Below are 6,475 nucleotides of genomic sequence, written 5' to 3' on the forward strand. Positions count from 1 at the left end.
ATAGTTTTTATATTATTAAGCTTTAACTTCTTGATTGTGATATATTATTTTCAACACTATTAAATTCAGTTAACTAATGTTGATTTCAAATTTTTATGTTTTTTGTTTATAAATGAGGTTTACCTGTATTTTTTCTTTGTGTAATGTCGTTAAAGTTATATTAATATCACATAGTGACTTTAAAAGTTTTCTCCTTCTGTTTTCTGGAATAGATTGCCTAAGGTAGGATTTCAGTTTTCCTTAAAAATTGGGAATACTTACCTGAAAACTGTTTGAGGTGTTAACTCTTTTTGTGGATAGATTTTAAATTACTGATTAAATATTTCAAAGGCCATATGTCTGTTCAGCTTTTCTATTTATTTTTGAGTTATATTTTCTAGCAGTGTTCCCATTTCATCTAAAATTTTAATGATATGATAATAACATCAGACATAGTAGTCTCATGACTTTGTAAATTTATATTATATCTATAGTTACATCTTCTTTTCCTTTCCCAGTATGGTTCATTTGTAGCATTTCCACTTTTTGCCTGATCTTTTGCCTTTGTTGGCCATCTCAATTATGTTCTGTTTCATTAATTTTTGCTCTTATTTGTATCTTTTTTCTTTGTTTCTTCTTGAGTTCACATTTACTTTATCTACTTCTTTCACTAGATGTGTTCATTAATATTCAAAAGTTCTGCTTTTCGGGTGTATGTGTTTACCTATTATTTTTTCTCTGAAGTACTTTTTTTCCCTATTTCGATGGGCCATTTGTCCCTCATCATTCAGCTCTAGATATTTTTAAATTTCTATTGTGATTTCTATTTTGATTCATTAATAATTTAGAAGTGTTTTTAAATTTTCAAACATATGTTCCTTTTTTAGTTACGTTTTTGTAATTTGCTTCCAATTTAATAGCATTTTGAAAGGGAATGTGGTCTGTATGATATTGATTCACTACTTTTAGATATTTGCTTTGTGGCCATGTATGTAGTCATTCAAAAATAAGTTTATTGTGTATTCTCTATCCATTACAAACAAGAATGCTATGTTCAAGGTATCAAATGTGTTGTTTCAATCTTTTACATGTTTACTAATAATTTTGTTTGCTTGAGCTACTTAATATTGGACATTGTATTAAAATATGTCACTATGATAGTGGATCTCTAGATTTTTTTTTTGTGTGTGTGGTTCTGGTTATTTGTGGTTCATATATTTAGATACTACATTCTTTTTTGTTGTTATTTATCCTCACCTGAGGATATTTTTCCATAGTTTTTGTTTTTATTTTATTTCTTTAAGAGAGAGTGAAAGGGAGGGCTTGACCAGAATCCAACCTGGAACCCTTCACTCTCTGGACCGACACTCTATCCACTGAGCCAGACCAGCTGGGGCGTGACTATATTCTCTTCCTTTTCCCTTTTTTTCTTTTTATGTTTTTATTGATTTTTAGAGAGAGAGGAAGGGTGAGGGATAGAGAGATAGAAACGTTGATGAGAGGAGAATCATCAGTCAGCTGCCTCCTGTATGCCCCCTCCTGGGGATCAAGCCACAACCTGGGCATGTGCCCTGACCAGGAATCCAGCCAGTGACTTCTTGGTTCCTGGGTCGGTGCTCAACCCCTGAGCCACTCTGGCCGGGCGAAACTACATCTTTAAAAGGCAACAATTTCAGAATTTTTTATCTTTTTGATAAAGGGTTCCTGGCCTGTCTGTACGATAACTCCTCCCTCGTTTTCAGTTTTTCTTCCTCTGGGAACTAAATCAGGTCTAGGGGGTTCCACCACCACTGCCCATACCACCTTCCACTGCCCTGGGATTAAGGTTGATACCCTACTTCTGAGGAGCAGATTCTGTACACACACACACACACACACACACACACACACACACACACTTACAGGGAAACTGTAAACATTTTTTCCCCAGTTTATTGTCTTCTTTATACTTTTCTGTTTAAAAAACTTTGAAGGAAAAAAAATCTAGGAAACAAAAGGCAGTGTACCTGTACTAGTTTCCTAGAACTGTAAACCCAGCGGCTTGAACAGCAAATTTATCGTCTCACAGTTCTGGTGACCAGAATGCTGAGATCAAGGTGTGGGCAGGGTTGGTTCTTTCTCAGGTCTGTGAGGATAGGACTGTTCCTGGGCCCTCTCCTTGGCCTGTGGATGGCTGTGTCCTCCTTGTATCTCCTCACATCATCCTCCCTCTGTGTGTGTCTCTGGCCCAAATTTCCCCTTTTATTAAGAGCACCAGTCATATTGGAATTGGACCCACTCTAAACCTCACTTTAACTTGATTCCCTCTGTAGAAACTACCTCCAAATAAGGTCATGTTCTGAAGTACTAGGAGCTGGGCCTCCAACACAATTTAACCCAGAACAGTATGTATTTAATATGACAGGAATTCATAGAAGTGGAGAGAACAAATGCATTACATGGAGACACTTTCTGGAGGAGATGGCATTAGACTCATTCCTGAAGGATGAGTTGTCTTTCATCCTTTGACAGGGAGAAGAACAAGTTAATGTTACAGCCTTCTCCTTGCTTTCTCTGGAGCAACATGGGAAAATGAATGGTCTGGAGTGGCCAGGGTACTCCTCAGGTCTGTCTTCCTGGAGATGTTTCATTCAATGCAGTGAACATGCATTGGGATGCGATTGATGAGGCCAGATCAAGGGAGTAGATCTAAAGATCCAGTGTCGTCCTATAATGCAAATCAGCCACTCCCTAGGAGAGGGCCTGCCTAGGAGAAACTGAGGCAGAAGCCACAGAAGGATTCTCACTGGGAAGGCAGTTTAGTCTGCCCAACATTGATAAGAGGAGTCTAGTCTTCCTACGAAGTCCAGACCAGCACAGGGAGAAACCTTGGGTGGAGTGTGGACAGGAGTAAGACTTATGAATTACAACGCTCCCCTGCAACCCCAAACACAGAAAGCGAAGTTCCTTTCTAAGACCCAAACCAGTGGCCATGGAGGGGTCAAATGAGGCAGGAGGTGAAGATGCTTCATTTAATGAGGAGGGTCTGATTTTTCAGAACAGAGCTTTGTGGCCATATTTTGTTGGAGCCCCAAATGTGGGGTCAGGAGTATGAGAATTTGGGCCCAAGATGAATAAACCTGACCCCAGCAGCTGCCACCACTCTTGAAACTTGTATGTTGAAAGAATCTGAACACTTGAAGACTATTTCTAGCTCCAGCTGCTCTGCGGTATTAACAAAGGTCTAATTGCTGAGACCATGTGCAGTGGACACGGTGTTCATTTTCCTGACACATGGAAAATGCGGTTTGGAGGTCGAGCTGTCAGGCCCGATCACCTCCAGACCCCGCCTACTGCAAGCAAGCACATTTCATCACCGGGCAGGACTTGCTAAGTTGGTCCATGGCCTCATTGGGCTATTTGTATCCTGACACTGGAGCCAATGTGGCAGGTTAGAATGCCTGTTGAAGAACGCTAAGCTTCCCTCCAGCCCATTTCTCAGATAACGTGGTGTGGAGAAAGTCCGTCCTGTCGTCGCACCTGAAGGTGAAGGAGCCATTTGTCCAGCATTTTTATCAGGTTTCCTCCAATTCTCAGCAGGTTATTTAAGAGAGAAGAGGCCACCTTGTAGCCTGGAGTCTCTCTGGAGACAGGTTGGCGTCCTGTGCAAACAGAGATGGTGAGGGCGATGAGGCCGTAGCTGCCTGTCTGCCTCTCAGCAGGGAGAGACACTGCGGGCTCCACATTGGTGGGGGCAGTTCCACCCTTGTTACCCCACCCCACCACAAATAGCAGTGGCTGTCTCTCCTCCAAATTTAATTTATTTTGCTGCCTTATTGCTTCTCAGAACCACACTGCATGTTCACACCAGCTACCCCTAAGTTGTCCCCTCCTAAAAATACCCAAGTCGGCTCTTCCTCTGGGGAGCAGCCCCCACCATTCCCTTTGCCCTCTTCTTTCCCCACAGGCTTGCATCTCCTGAACTCCTCTAAGGAACCCCAGGGGACTTGTAACCTGGGGAGCAATGGGCAGCAGCAATTTGTCGCAGGCTAGTCCCCTGAACCTGTCACCAAGGCCCCCTTTTCTCTGACTTCCCAGAGAGCTAGGGCAGCCCAGCCTAGGCTCTCTTGTTGCTTCTTCTGTGCTAAGCCCTTTCTTGTTTCATTGTCTCCAGCTTTAATAGACACCCTCTAAAATGGAAATAAATAAACAAAATCTATGCTAATAAAAGCCTAGGTGGCGTCTCGCCCTTGCGTCATCACAAGATGGCTGCTCCCATGTTGTCACAAGATGGCCACCACGAGATGGTTGCCACAAGATGGCTGGCAGGGGAGGGCAGTTGGGGGCGATCGGGCCAGCAGGGGAGCAGTTAGGCATCAATCAGGCAGGCAGGGGAGTGGTTAGGGGGTGATCAGGCTGGCAGGCAGAAGCGGTTAGGGGCAATCAGGCAGGCAGGCAGGCAGGCGAGTGGTTAGGAGCCAGCAGTCCCAGATTGTGAGAGGGATGTCCCAGATTGGAGAGGGTGCAGGCTGGGCTGAGGGACATCTCAGTGCACGAATTTCATGCACCGGGCCTCTAGTTAATGAATAAAAAACCCAAAGTCCATACATTTATATTTAATACTAGATTTAATTATTTTGTGGTGAATCCCCCTCCATCAATTCACTCAGATTTAATTCATTTTTCTGGCTTGTGAAGAGAGTTCCTGGCTAGGGCTTAATTCACTTTGGGGCTTTTCACACAGGCCTTGGACTTCTGTCCATTCAATGATCAGTACATTCCATGCAAACATCCCTTGCTGATTGATGGGCCCACCCCCTGGAACCTGAGTTTTAAGAAACCCTGGACATTGACAAGCAGTATGAACAGTGATTAAGAGCCCGAACTCTGCAGTCAAACTAACTGGGGTTCAATACCAATTCTACCATTTTTACCTCCTGTAACCTTGGGCAAGTTCTCCAATTGTGCCTTCATTTTATTATTTGTAAATCAGGAAAGAGAACAGTACTTTTGCATAGGATAGTTGTAAAAATTAAGTTGTCATGTATAAAGTGCTTTGTAATAAATGCCAGGCATTATTGTGTCTCCACAGAAAGAATGTGGTTTGATCAAGTAAAAGTGGATTCCTGGCAGCATCCTCTGGAACAAGAGGATTTGGCTCAACATCCTCTCCCCCAGGAGACCCGATAAACATTCTGAATTTACACAGGTGTTCCTCAACAGGGCCATGCTGCTTCCAGTGTAACCAGTGTATAGTGGGCATGAAATGGTTACACGGGAAAATCCAGTATGGTTACCTCTACTGGAGGAGTAGGTGTTCGATAATGCTGAGCATGAAGACCACCCTGAAAGAAATGATTTTCCTTGGAAGGGTCCTGGCCCACCATAGCCAGAGGAAGCTCAAAAAGAGATAGCTTGGCAAAGACAGGGCGCAGATGAGGAAAAGCTGTGCTCTGGGTAAGGTGGCAGCAGGAATCTTTTAGAACGCCTTTTGGGAGGGTTCAGCAGTGCCCGAGTCTGTGCAGTAGCCAGCGGGACAGCGAGAGCAGTGAGAGGGAAGAATGTGCTTGATCCCCAAGCTCAGTGGAATTGCTAGGGGAGACAACTGGTAAGGTTCACAGGTCAAGCCAGTGATTGGTTCAAAGCCAGGGTGATGAAAGAGGGTTCACATGTGATCTGTGCAGACAGGTCTGCTTGAAAGAGACTACCGTGCTCCCTGGGGGTGCTGTGATGGGCTCCCCAGAACCCCACCAAAGATAAAAGCAGAACTTTTTCTCCAGCTTCCCCACACAGCCCTAAGTGTCAGGCCTCTCTGGGGTTGCCTTGGCTGAGCTGCCTCACCCAGGACGCCTGATCTAGTGACTGACTGATGCGGGGGTACAAATGTCGAGCCCTTTTACCCAAACTCAGGACAGCCCTAAAATTACCCCGTCTTTAGAACTCCCCACAAAGTCAGCTAAGGCTCCTGAGGTGACTGTACCTGTCACTCTGCCCAATCCTCCCTTCCGTAGATGTGGACTCCAGAGCATTCCCTCGGAGATGTTCTGCAGGTTCACATCCACCTCCTACCCTCCTTCCCTGCAGACCTGGGATTCCACTCTACATTTCCTAGCTGGCAGTGGGGTCATGTGACAGAGTTCTGACCAATGGGAGGTGGGCAGAGTGAAAGGACTGGGATCTTTCAGTGATGTTGGAGGCAACATGTGAGGTGGCCCAAAATGGAGGAGGTTGACATGTGTGGGAAATGAACTACTGTGGTAAGGCTCTGAGATTTGGGACGTGTTTTTGTTGGTGTGTTTGTTTTCTTAACAAACCCTAGCTTACCCTGCCTCTAATGCATTAGCCATGCTCTCATAACATTTATAATTCCAAAAGCAGAAGCAACCACAAACTTATACCTAAATACACTATACAATAGTCATGGTTTGTTGTATACTTAGCTGTTGGGGAAGCATGGCATAGTTCCTCCCATGTTGTAGATTTAGTTATTCTCAATAACAATATTGCTAACGAATTC

Source organism: Eptesicus fuscus, chromosome 17 (genome assembly GCF_027574615.1).
Source record: "Eptesicus fuscus isolate TK198812 chromosome 17, DD_ASM_mEF_20220401, whole genome shotgun sequence".
NCBI classification, from domain to species: domain Eukaryota; kingdom Metazoa; phylum Chordata; class Mammalia; order Chiroptera; family Vespertilionidae; genus Eptesicus; species Eptesicus fuscus.